Below are 13,869 nucleotides of genomic sequence, written 5' to 3'. Positions count from 1 at the left end.
TTTGCTGCCACTGAGAAGGCTTTGTTGTCCTGCACTCACTGCTTTGAGCATGCATGAGAGAAGATCTGAGGTTTATGCCTCTTTTACAATGCAACAGGTTGGTTTTTTTTTCCATGGCTGACATTTAATTATATGGCCTACATCTCTCAGGTTAAATTTAGAGCTAAATTCAGGACAAATGTCTGGGCAGAATGTCATATGACACCAGTGTGTATCTGTTGCACAACATGACACACGAACCTATAACATTCAAGCTGGTTAAAAATAACCATACCTAATTCAGCAGGCTTCTGGACTCTGTCTACTAAGCTGGTAAGCAGACTGTGCAGTGCTAAGAGTCATGAGTCTACCGAGGGCAGAGAATTAACTAAAAAAAAGTAGACAAATAAATTCTGTATTTGTTCTTTGCTATGTATCATGTAGTAATCACTGTGCCACAGTAGTTTATGTATAACAGTCTAGATTATTTTAAAACAGATGGATGTGAAATTAGAGTGGAATTGTGAAAAGAATTGTAGATTTTTTTTCCCACCAAAGTGAGAGGCCTCCAATTCCTCAAGAGCAGAGTTAAGTGGCTGTTAAAGCTCCCACCCCAAGCCTATAAGAGGACAGATTCTTTTAGAGTCAAGATATAGCTTGCTCTACACATGGTTTCCTCAGTTCCAACAGGGCTAAATAATATCAGGCAGTGTGACTGAAGCAGGGAGACCTAGATGTCCAAACTAAGCATCTTTGCCTTCCTGAGCTGTGTTTGGTTGGAATTCATAGCTCCAGGGAAAGCCTGAACATGGGAAAAAAATCCCTGTTATACAAGTGTCAAAACCACACAGTGGCATGGAAAATCTGTTTAACACCTTCATAGATAACACGACAACAAGTATGAGAGCACAGATGAAGGCTGGAGTAAAGAGCTGAACTTAAGCCAAGCTGCTTTGATTTTACTGAGAGCTCCAGTGATAAGCAGGACATTTTCTCCATGTGAGCTGCTGCTTTGCTTCTGTCTCTTGGCATTCATATAGGCCCACCTTGCTGGTAAGGAAAGGTTAGGGTGTTTCCCCAGGTTTTGGATGGTGGGGCTGTCGACACTCTGGCTGCATGCTGGTGATGGCCAGCAATGCTGAGCCCTCCTCTGGTGTCAGGAGCTGGCAGCCTCCATAGCTCCTTGCTGCACAAACATCCTCATAGCTACCCAGCTGGTGCCAGGTCCCCATCTACCTGTATCCCTGTTCCAGGTGAATATTGCTGCACTTGCAATGTGCAACTGGATTTGTTATCAGGGTGCACAGCAGGACAGTGTGCTCGGCTTGTGAACAGGCACTGGGGGAGTGTGAGGAACCAATGTGGCAGTTCCTGTGGCAGCTGAGCAAGGAGAGGGGTTTGTTTCAAGCTGTTAGAAATGGAATAGAAACAGCTCCCTGGGTCACAGAGGCAAAGCTGATCCAGACCAAGTGGAAGGGGCTGATGCCAGACAGTTGCTCAGTAGAGGATGGGAGCATGTGCAGGCCCAGGTTGGGTGCAGAGGCAGGATCAATGATCATATCAGGGGCTACAGCAGGCACTGCCCTGTCTCCTCAGCCAAAAATCTCTCACTCGGGTGGGACAGTCTCCTGGGGCTAAAGCAAGGGCTGCTATTCTGTCAGCGTAGCGAAATCTGTCAGTCCACTTTGTGCTTGCCCTCCAGACACCTAAGCACCTTGCTATCAGCACAGTGCCTTTCAAAAGTGCCTAAATCATGCTTACCACTTTTTTCCTTTAGTCAGTGATTTCCTTTTGACCTGAGATTGCAAGACAAGTTTAAATGTCTTAAGCTACTCACAAAATATATGTGTAGGTGGGCCCATGCAGAGTGTCCAAGATATTTTTATTGTAATGCTGCAAAACCGGAGTAATTTCTTGGTTGTCATATTCTATTTTTCATGAAAATGGATTTTCATTCTCTGCTGCAACTGTACATCATGTATGTCACGTTAGTTGTGGTCACAGTTATACAATATGGATTAACCTCTGATTTAATCTTATTTTCTGTTGTTCAGTACCTAGAAAGCAATCAAGCCAGCAGTCAACATAAACAGACCCCATAAGCTCACTCTGACAGTGGTGGCTTAGACGCATTTGCAAGAAATTTCTGGCAGGATAAATTGTTCCCCTCTGAGGCATCCTGCCAGCTCATAAAGATTGGTTTCAATCTTCAAAACTTGGCACTTTATAACCTTTCCGAATATTTTTCTCATTATTTACTTCTCAACAGTCCCATTTTCATGTATCTTGGACCTGAATTAGAATCTTGCTAAAATCTTTATCTCTGTGACATTTTGAAGCAACAAGTCCAAGAGCCCCAAATAGCACATTTCTTGTGCTATTGTTCTCAAACTTCTGACAGCCTCTTGCTGTGTGCAAGCTGAGACCCACATGTGTCTTTTAATACTGGGAGCAGGGACCTTCATCCCATATAGATTCTGGCACTGTGAGCCAGGCACTAGGGAAAGCAAGGCTGCACACACCAACCTAGCTTTTGACACATGGAGTCCCACCGAAATTACCTTGGGGCATGCTGTGAACACTGAGTTCAAGTCACAGGAAACTGTGGCTAGCTTTAAAACATAGTGGAAAAAACCACAAATCCCAAGCCCCATACATACATCAAGACTCCACTTCAGCAAGCAGCAGACCTTGATGAACTTACCTGCACGTTCCTTTCATGCAAAGCACACACAGTAAGAAGCAGTCATTCTTTCTCTTCACAAGCAGTGAAGTTTCCTATAGCTCCAACTCTATTTCCAGATGCTTTACATCCATCCTTAAGCTCTTCACTGTATGCTGCAAAAATGACAAACAAGGGTGGGAATACAGTATTTTGTATTTATTTCTGCAAAGAATGAACAGATCTTTAGCCATTATAAATCAGTATATCCAGAGCTCTAGAGTGATATTCTGTGTCTGGTAAGAAACAATCGGTAAGACTTCAGGTTCTCTGGAGATTGATGAAAAGCTCTGCTTATCCCATATGGCTCAGGGTAATTTGCTGCAACCATAACAGCAAATAGACTGGAAAGGACCAGCTGACACACTTGTGCACAGAGTCTACTCTGTCTAAGCACAGCATCCATGAAATATAAAAAAATAGATGTCCATTATGCAGGTGGTTAAGGTGAATTGGAATAAGCAGAAAAAAACAATTTGCCTTAGTTATCATGTCTTTATTGCCATGGGTGGACAGGTCAGAGTTCTGCACTGGCTAACCATCCAAATAAATTGCATAAAGATAAAGCTACACTTGCATATAATTAGAATAACATAACCCAGATAAATGCGTAGGAACCTGCACCCCTTTTGCTTATTTTGTAGAGGAAAAACACACTCTGCCATGCAAACCAAACAGAATGCTTCTGACTGAACTGCAGTTTGGAGACAGAGTTAAAAAAGATGAAATTTGTGTATCTCTGCATACGCTGCAGCAGGTACACACACACCTGCAAACAAAGATCCAAAGGGAGGACGGAGAACTCTGTGTGAAAATGGACAGAACCGAGCAAATTGAGCAGCTTCTGAAAAACCAAAGAAATCCAGTCCTAGCCCTTCAGTTCTGTTTGCAGCACTTGTATTTTAGAGATAACCTGAGAACTGATTATATTGATTTTTTTGGAGTCGATTTTGAAGCTTTCAGGCTGAAATTTTCCCTAAGGTGTTATGTGTGGCAAGGTAGGGACACTTGCCCAAATAAGGCTGTTAGCATGACTTGGCAGGTCTCTGCAGAGTGGAATGCAGAAGAAATATTTGCCAGGGCAAGCCTTGGTGGCTGTGATCGCCTGCTCCACCATCTCTGGACACAGCCAAGGCTGCCAGGGGAAGAACGCAGCTCCCCACAGCTCCCTCCCTGCTCAGGAGGGAGCAGCAGGAAATTTGCATCTGTCTTGGAAGTTACAGTGATCCACATCATAGTTTGATATAATTAAAACAAAGAAGGTAAGATCGTGTTGATGCAGGTGGAGCCTATTAAAAGCTTCACTCTCCCAAGGCTGTTCCCTCTGTTTGCAGAAGTCCTCAAAATCCATGTGGCTGAGTACACAGAGCACTGGGTGTTGGAAAAGACACCTACTGAGGCCCTGGCTCATCGTGAGTGACCCCAGCAGTCAGGTACTTGCTGTAGCCACAGAATGGCAAGAGAAATGCTTTGCTGACCTAGATAGGTGAATATGAATACACGTAGGTGACTTGATTTCAAATCCTAACATACCCTTGAGAAGAATAACCCACTATGGGAACCATACTGGTTGGAGATTTTCAGAAACAGCTGTGTTTCTAGAGAATTTAAAACACAAAGGGAGAATGAGGAATAACCTTCCCATACGTGTGAATTTTTACAAGCTGTATCTGTAAAATAAATAAAATCTGTAAAATGCTGTGCATTTAAGGGTGGCATCCCAGAAAATAAAAACAAACTGGTGATGTCAGTAGGCACTGGCTGAATTGAAATCTGTATTGCAGCATGGGGCAGGGGGATTGTAGAAAGTGATGAGATGATTCATCACTGCAAAAACAGAATTTATAGCAGATAACATGGAGTCAATAAAAGCAAAAAGGCAGAACAGTGCCATGCATAATATGACACATATGTGAACAGTTGGTTGACTCAGCCCCATAAAAGGGGGACAGAAGGATCCATTCAAAAGACCATCACACTGTGAATTATCCTGACAAATGTATGTCAATCTTGCCTATCAGGATCTGAGCTCATACATTTAAAAAAAAAACACATGTTAAAAGAGAAGTGCAATATAAAGGCTGTCATGTTGGCAATTTCTGGGTTGAATCTTCCTATTGGAAAAGCCACCAGTCTCCTGAATGACTTTCTCCATTGTGCAATATGATGCAATGTATTGGCTGCCTGGCCTCTGAGTGTAATACTAGAAATCTTTGCAGTGACTTGTCAAGAAGCTGGGCAGGTCTGTTTTATATCCCTCAGTTTCCATATAGTCTACTTTGTCTTCATAAGGAACCCTGCCCATATAGATACTTATATTTATAAAAGCACCGATTCATTTTTTACACAGAACATTTCAAAGTACAGTCATCTCTGTAAACACTGAGACCAAAATCCTTTTAGCAGTGAAAATGCTGATGCCAGAGCAATGAGACTCTTTGTCTTAACACAACCCTTCTGATCCTTGCCATCAAGTGCACCGTATATCATTACTATTATAGAGGTTAAGAAATATATTAGGAAAAAAATTGCATCAATGCAAGTGAGTATTTCTCATACAAGGTCTGATTCAAGAAGAAAAGTACTGATCTGTTTGCGAACATGCAGTGTAATCTTTCTTTAAAAAGCAAACTCAAATAAAATACATTAGATTTCTTCTTATATTTCCATTTAACTAACTATTGAATCTAAAATAAATGTTGGAATAACAAAAAGGATTGAAATTACCTTGATTCAGAAAATAAAAATTTCCAAGCAGTGTAATTGCTTTTGGAAACCAATCAAGCTTTATAAAAATCAGATTAAGCCCCCCCTGGCATCAATTTGCAACTTTTTAAACCATCACTGTGTTCAGTATGCTGATGCCAGATCTACTAGAGGCAAGGAGATGCATCCTCTCCCCAGCTCTTCTAACTTCACCTAATTATAACACTAATGAATTCAGCTGATTCCCTTTCAATTTACATCAGCATCATTGAGCTTATGACTTGGACAAAAATTAAATCTTTTTTCTCAGAAGAAAATCAGAAAGTTGAAATTTTATGAAAAGAAACTGGGTGGAAGTTGTTTCTTGGCCAGTCTTTGGTGGCAAATAAGTAATACTAATTTTTAAAAAACATGTCAACTGAATAATTGATGGTGTTACCTGCCAGCAGGGAGAGCCCAACTCTTCTTCAGGAAAATTGCCTTAGCATGGTGTATGGACAGCTGAGGGGAGGTGGTGCCATGGGTATAGGAAGCCAAGAATACAGAACTCCGTTCAAATTTCAGCTGAGTCATATTTTTATATGGGTACTTCCCTCAAAGAAAATAATATATCCTAAAATTATGCGTTATTTTATACACATAGCATCCCCAAAGTAGTTATTCATTATGAGAAAAAGATAGCAAATCAGATATGTAATCACAGAAGAAAAACATACTTCTTTAAGAAAAAATTGAATCATAGTTCCAAGTCTTCAACAACAGCATCTGTAGTTAGAGGCAACTCCTGTTTGGTTCATGACGTATTTCAAGTCCTCCCTCAGATACTTCCTCCTCTGTGCAAAAACTGGGATATGCCTTGGCTCAGCCCCTTTGCCTGGATTTGTCCCACATAACTGTATGCACTGAACATTGCTCCAGTCTCATCACCTTACAGCCCCCTGCATCATGAGAGGGAGAGGTGTCACCTCCCTGGGCACTGCAGAGCTTGAGTGGCCTGCACTGACCTCTCAGGATGGTTTTTTTGTTCATCAGCTTCAGAGTTGGTTAATCTTCTAAATCTGGCACCTCTTCAAAATGCCCAGAGATAACTGGGATGCACTCTACTCAATTAAAAATCCCACCAAAGGTTACATCTTTCTGGAAGTTAGACCCATTCCTAGGAAGTTTGTTCCACACCAGCTAGTGTGGAACAGAAGTCTGGGCATTTCCCAGTTGAACCCAGACAGCTGCATGGATGCAAGAGACTCCAAGGGATGCTCAGACCCTCCTAGTAGTTTCCCACCAGCCTCACTGCTCATAATCCTGCAAGTACAGCCCAGGTAAGTCACTACTGTCCTCCTTGCTGCAACTTAGCTGCCTCCTGGATGAAGGGTCTCTTCCCACCTCATGCTTCTTGAGGGCTGTGGCAGAAAGGGAGCCTGTGTCAGGATGTCTCCTAGCATGGCCTGAGAAAATCTCATGGTTTATTCTGACGAAATGGGAACTTCTTAAAATTGTCACACTCTTGTTCTGCTTTTGGGTTGCCATCTGAAGTGTATGCCTGTACTACGAGGGTGAAGGGGTGGAACTTGATAATTTGCAAAGCTTTAGGACAAAGATTTATTGTATTCTGACTTGGCTTTATGCAAGCTCAAAGGGATTTCCTGTGTGTCTTTACTGACTTGCAGAGTCAGTTCTGTTGGTAGGCCCCCAGAAAGAGGCTGGAAAGCAGGGCAAATACGGTCCCGGAGACTCTGCTTCTAAAAAGAGAGGTGAAAGTCATTCATGTCACAGCAGAGCTGGTTGCCAAGAGGCAAGAAATTAAAGTGAGGATGGAAGCTGCATCTCAGAGGGGAGCAAAGCTGACCACTAAGCACAACTAGATATAAACATCATTCTCACTCTGTGCCAGGAGGAAGAAGTCTGGCATTAGGCTTCACCCGCTGATGGCCTTCTACTGGCTGTTCATGGGGAGTGTTTGCACTTTCACATTTGTTCCAATCAGTAGGAAATCAAAGCAGCAGGCATAGCTCACTGGAACAAGGCAAACCTGTGAATGATACACTTTGTCCAAAAGAGAACAGCATTTCTGCTGTCTCCCTTTCTCAGAAATGTACAAGCCACGTGCTGTGGCAGGTGTGACTTCCAATATTTTACCATGACTTGGGAGTCAGTGCTGCAGCCTCTGTAGACTAAAGCCTAAGGCTTTGCTTGTGCTGTAAAATTCTTTGGGTTAGGTTCAGCAGTGACAGTGGGGCCAGTTATTAAATGAGTGTATTCCCCCATGCTCCATTCCCAGTATGGATACTTCAATCATTTGGTGTTTTATCTGCTGGAAGCTAATAAATCTCTCTAGGACACTGGAAAATACAGCAGTTTACCAAGTCCCTGAATGGGGTGCCTCATCCACCTGTTAAATGCAACATTTTATTTCTTATGTGACAGAACAGGAATCAAGCTCTTAATTTTGCTGTTTCTTAAAGCTAAGAGTATGAAGAGAAAACAAGCCATTCAAATTACCAAGCAGAGGTAGAGTTGAATGAAGTGATGGGAGAAAAAAGCTGGCAGCAGAGCTAGAAAAACTGGGAGTCAGGTAAGGTCCCCCTGCCACAATAGCAGACTATGTAACACAGGGCTGCCTCTGTCTGCACATGGTCTCAGCCAGCTTTATCTGTGTCTATTGTTCCAATTATTCACTTAGCAAAACAACTTAGCATGAGCAAACAGTATCAGTAATAGGAGCAAGGTACTAAAAGGGACTCAATGAATATTTAAGTCTTGTTCCCTGATGTTGTTAGTAAACATTATGTACGAACTTCATACAGAATATTATGGGGCCCATCAAAAATAAGCAAGGAAATCTTGGCTATACACAGTAAGGGGTGGCGAGAACTGCTGAGCTGAGCAATGAAAGTCCTGATTTATAGGAAAAGGAGATGAGATTTCGGAGCTCAGGTTCCTTCTAGAGTCAGTGGAGATTAGGCCATGTTATCTAGCCTGGCAGTCAAGAAAGAAGCTGTGTAAAAATGTGGGTAGTGTGGCACTGCCTCCTCATTCTCAAGTCACATTTAAAATACCGTGGCCTGTGATGAATTTTGCTGGGGGCTTGGACCTGACAGTTCATTGCAACCCCTCCAGGTTGAATTTCCAGAACATTGTCTGGTAATCAGCCACTTCTGATGGGGCTCAGGTGGGAGCAAAAGCATGAAGCTGCTCATCCAGAGCAGTGCTGGGTGCATTGAGTGCTGGGTGCATGGAGCTTGCAGCTCCTAGGGAGGCTTTTAATGCCTGAGAGAGTGCTGCAGCATCAGAGGGCTTTCAAGAGGCTGTAGCTTGCAATGACAGGATGCAAAGGGACAGTGGCCAACACAGCCCTAGCCCTAGCTCTTGTTTTACCCACTGATATACTGCTAAAGATGTCTCTCCTCTGATCACAAACTTTCTTCTAATTGACTCATGGCCCTTTATTTCCTTTGCTGCCAACTCTGTCCTTTAGCTTAACTAGGTCTTTGTTCTGCTGGTGTTATGCCCTTGCTTTATTTATAGAAAGCACTGCTTTCCACTCTGGAATACTTTCTGCCTAGCATTAAGCCAGCCAAGTTCCACTTGTCATAGGCAGGCTCTTGGTTCCCCTGCTCTGCTCAGCATTCCCTGCCTGCACCTGTCTGGTCCAAGTCTGCCTTTTGTGAACACTGCACGCAGCATTTGGGAGCAAATCTCATTAATGTCTAGTAGCACAGGGTGTTAATATTTGCTATTATTAAATACTGTGAACATTAGCATTACTATTATTTAAGGAGGCCATGTGGAGGCTAAACTGTCAGAGCTGCCAGGCTTCCCCTGCAAAGGATAGGGTTTTTTATATACTCCTCCAACAACATGGAAATCCTCCCTGTGTGGCATAGCACAACTAAAAGCTGTTCTGACACCAAAGGATCCCTATCATGACCTACTTCATGCTCACTGAACTAACTCTTCTAAAACAGCCCCATGTATTCATTTTCTTTGCAAGCATCAAAAGCTAGAAAGTTGCTAAATATGAAGTATATTAAGATTTCCTGCTGTAAACAAGTGATTACCTGACAGTAAGTGTTACTCTAAGTCACCTGCTGGCTCTTTTACTGTAATAACAGCAGCTGTCACTGTGTCCCTTTGGTTATGAGCTGTGGTCTGGTGAATGCAGTCATCAGCAGCCAGCTGTACATGTGCAGGTGTAGCTGGCTGCTGGTGGCAGGAACAGCAGAGAGCGAGTCAGTCTCACCCTCCTGGGGCTGTTCCTGTGTGCCTGATCAGCACTATTGAGCTGTAGGTAGAGGACAGGGGAGCCAGAATCCTTTGACAATAGGTTCAGCCCAGTTTGACCATGGGATCTGCATAGCCTGTGGCTGGGAGATAGCAGCACAAACTTCTCCAGCTGATACAAACACAAGGGACAGAAAGTCCCTTCAATTTACCAATATAATTGTGCTTGGGAAGAAAGTAAGTCAAGACTGCACAGTGTAGCTTAGCAGCATCACAGCAATTAAGTGATGATGTTGTCCACTCAGGAACTGGGTTAGTCCAAGACAACATGAAGGTGCTGAAAGGATTCCCAAAGTGTGTATTTCATTTCTGCTTTGCTGAGCTTGTCCACTATTAAAGGTGGGGTCTAAAGCATACTCCTTGCACAGGGAGTTCTTAAGACCTGCAGGCTCCAATCTTGTAACACTGCCAGCAGGGCTGCCCCGCCTGTGGAAGATGGCTGTGATGACCAAAAGTGGTTATTAGCTCTCTAAGCCTCCTGACCCCTTTGCTTTCCATATCCAGCACTGGCTGTTAGTGCTGCTTTGTTCCTGTCTCCACACAACCATACAGCATTTGGGTAGAACCAATCTGAAGAAACCTGCCTGGACATACTGCAATTGAGCTTGCTTAGCACTGTTCTCAGACCACACAGGCACACCCTTGGTCCCCAGGACTTGGGTTTTGACCACGATTGGATTCTGTCCCTCCAGTTGATTGTGGACTTTGCTCTAAAGTGGCTCCAGAGTAGACGCTTGCATGGCAGAACTGTGGATAGGAGATAGCTCTGAACTTCTGCTTCTACCTTTTTGTGAGTGACAGTCTGCTTTTCTCCATTATTTTATTAGAGGGTTAGAGCTGCAGTAGAAGAGGCTCCAGACTGTTCTATAGCTCAATGTTTTTAAGCAAATTGGTTATGACCCCTGTAAAGCCCCACGCAAGGCAACCAAGAGAGTTGTACTATGTCAAAACATTTATTACACTATAAAATGAATAAGTCCTGTTCCCTGACCCCACTGCACATGTCTAAGGTCAGCTATGCTCTGCGAGCTTCTCCAAACAAGCAAGTCAGTCCAACACACTTTGATACTTTTTTCTCTTGCTTTTATAACAAATATTCTGAGGTCAAGTAGCTATCTGTGTTAGAGTGAAGGGGGCAACCACCCAGTGGAGGCTGTTAAACATAGATCCTGCTTGCAGAAGGCTTCTTTGGTGCAGATAAATCTATTTGAGTTTTAATGCTTTATTTAAACACTTTGGTTATTTTCTTCTAATTTCACTGATTTGTTGTTTATATACAAGTAAAAGAACTGTCTATCATTACCAAAGTCTCTAATCCTTCTGAGTCACACCTATATTAAAGAAGATGCATGAAATGCACTTTTTAAAATGCATTTTAAATGCTACCCAAATCCTTTCGATCGTACATTAGGTCTTTGGATTTTCAGTCCAGTCTCAGTCTGAAGTGATAATTTTGTACCAAAAGATCTATCACGAAGAGCTATTTAACACCTAGTCAGGTGTTAAGCCTATAAATAGTTTATCTCTTGGCAACATTTAGACCTTGAGCCATGAAAAGTCACTGGCTTGCTATCACTGTGAGGCCATGTCTGTTTGAAGGAAAAGCCTGTTTAAAAGACACAGAATCCCCGTAGAGATTTTTTTTTAATAAAATGAAGTGAAGAGAACAAAACTAAAACTCAGACCAAACAGGTTTCTTTTAAAAACCCACTCCATTCATTGGTGTGAACTCTTCCACTGGATTAATTCCCTTGTTAGGTCACTAAAGAGTCTGGCTGTATTCTCTGTTCATGGAGCGCCACCTTATTTGGTGTTGAGAGGGTTTTTTTGAGTTTTTCTCCTGTCCATCCTTATCAACATGTTTTTCAGAAATGAGATTCCTTGGGATTAAAATCTTAAAGTCCTCAGTAGCAGAAGCATGAGTCCAATACCTTTCCCTGACAAAACCTTGAAAGAAAATCACATCAGCCACCTTGCTTGCTTACCTTTCCACATTCTCTGAGTAAAACAGGATCCTTTCACTTTGTCAGACTCCACCAGCAAAGACACTTTGTGTAATTTTCTCATACTTCAAACTTGCTGATGTCTTGGATTTAGCAGATGAAGCAGTGGTCTCCCTGTTCAGGCAGGGGTCAGGAAGGAGGCATGGTGTGTTTTTTTCCTAAGGAATCTGTTTCAAGCGTTTTCAGAGTTGCAGAGAAAGAAACAGAAAATGTGAAACTCACACTTTTTTAAACTGCCAAGCACAAGGAACTCTCAGTTTCTAGTTTTGGAATTCATGACTGTTGAGATGACCTCCAGGTGCAGTAGAGGAGAGTAAGCTGAGTGCTGAGTCCTCCTCACTGGTCATCTTGAATCAATTCCCACTGCTAGACACATTTCCCAGCAGAGAGATTAGGATGTTATGCAGAGGTCCTGGTCCTTCATGGATTTTGTAAGGTGAAGCCACTTCTTCAGAGGTCCAGGAGTAATCAGAATAACATACCCTAAAGGATATAATCTGTACATCAGCAGGATTTGGCCTCTACCCTGCAAGGAAAGGACAATAAGGTATATGTGAGAGATAGGAGGTGGCACCTATATCCCCTACATGGTCCAATTCCCTTGTGCCCTTCTACTGATGATTTGAAGCACAGTGGGGACCCTGTGGTAAGAGCTCGGATTAGGAAGCACAGGACTCTCTCTCGGTTACAAACCAGAGCTTGATAAAGAATTAAGTCACCTGGTCAGATGACTACAAAAAAAAGCCAACATGATCTTGAAACCTTGCTATGGGAACATGATACCACGAAAATTGTAACATTATTAACCATGTTATTTATGGTTTGTATGCTGGTGGTATTTAGGTTAACAGTCATACCACCTAAAAATTGTATTCATTGTGGTGCTAAATGCCATCTTCTTGCAAGAAATCCTTAAGATCCAGATTCACATATAACAGCTGAAGAGAGGAATGACCATAAATAGGAAATATATCCCCCTCATTTGAACAAACTAGAAAAAAAACCCTGTTGCCAAATGAGTGGTGTTCATGGCCACTGCACAGCCTGGATTCCCTCCCTGTTGGAAGTCTCTCATGGATATCAAGTGGGTTCCTGGAGGGTGGCCAAGTGCAGTCCAGGTCACAGCAACACACAAGCATGGTGACTGAGGCCTAATTTTGAGCCATGTTTACAAAATCTTGTTGATGGAGCCAGTTTCTGTGGTTAAAAGATTACTCCCAATATTTTTGGTTAAATAAATCTTCCTTATTAGTTATTTTAATTAGGATACATGGAGAAATCTTGACCTTACTGGAAAGAAAAAGCAGTGCCACAAAAGTCTGTCTCCTCAGATGTCTGCCCTGGATCAGATTTTCCAGTGCTGACACCAGAGTTGCTCCAGGTTTACCTTGGCATTGGTGGTAAGAAGAGAAGGTGGCCCTGCCAGAAAAGGTAGAGCTGAACCATTGCAAAGCTTTGGTGCTTGTGGACCAGCCTAGCCCACACCTGTCCTGGCCCAGCCACAGAAGCAGGCTTTGTAAATTTGGAAAGACACTTATAGTTACTTGGAAGGCCATATGGTAACAGGAAGCCATCAGAGCTGGCCACCTCTCTGCAAGTGAGAAGAACGACACTGAGACAATGAAAGCAGCCTTTCTGTTTGCTTCATCCAGATGCTGTTGAATGACCTTTCCCTGCTCCAGATGATGAGCAACAGCTCGTGGAAAAAAATGAAGAGCTGGAGCTACACATTGCCCAGGAGAAAGGTCACTTGATAGCAGATGAGAAGGACAGCTGGTGTCAAAGAGAGGAAACAGGGACAGGGACAAAAGCAGCAGCAACACCAGGAAGCTCCCAAAAGAAAAAGGATTTCCCAAAGGGACTTGTACTGGACTGGAGCCCTGCTTTGTCACCACAGGAGGAATGGCCCTTTCTGGGAACTTGGCAATCCTGAACTCTCTCGAGGGGGCAGATATTCCTGCAGGGCTTTTGTGCCAGTGCAGAGCCAAGAACAAGGCAGTCTGCTGTCAGCCACCCTGATGTATGTGGCAGGGGGTGGGATTGCCATCAAGCCTGGACCCAGGGCAGGTAAGTAACAAACACACTTGGAGCGTGGGGTATTTAAGACACTCCTGTGGGGAGCACACACAGCCCCATGGCCAACTGAACTCCTGACTCACCCTGCTCCCCAAAGCAAAA

General features: G+C 43.1%; 1 protein-coding gene across 1 annotated transcript in view; it reads right to left on the bottom strand.

The window, feature by feature from the left end:
- The window catches only part of ASB2 (ankyrin repeat and SOCS box containing 2), a 40,638-nt gene extending 37,900 nt beyond the window's left edge, over nt 1-2,738 (bottom strand). The window contains exon 1 of the mRNA XM_071745715.1: nt 2,684-2,738. The gene's annotated coding sequence lies outside the window, so the exon portion shown is untranslated. The remainder of the gene's footprint in view (nt 1-2,683) is intronic.
- Nucleotides 2,739-13,869: the final 11,131 nt, after the last annotated feature.

The sequence above is a fragment of the Heliangelus exortis genome, chromosome 5, assembly GCF_036169615.1.
Source record: "Heliangelus exortis chromosome 5, bHelExo1.hap1, whole genome shotgun sequence".
NCBI classification, from domain to species: Eukaryota; Metazoa; Chordata; class Aves; order Apodiformes; family Trochilidae; genus Heliangelus; species Heliangelus exortis.
This window is presented reverse-complemented; position numbering and strand designations above follow the sequence as displayed.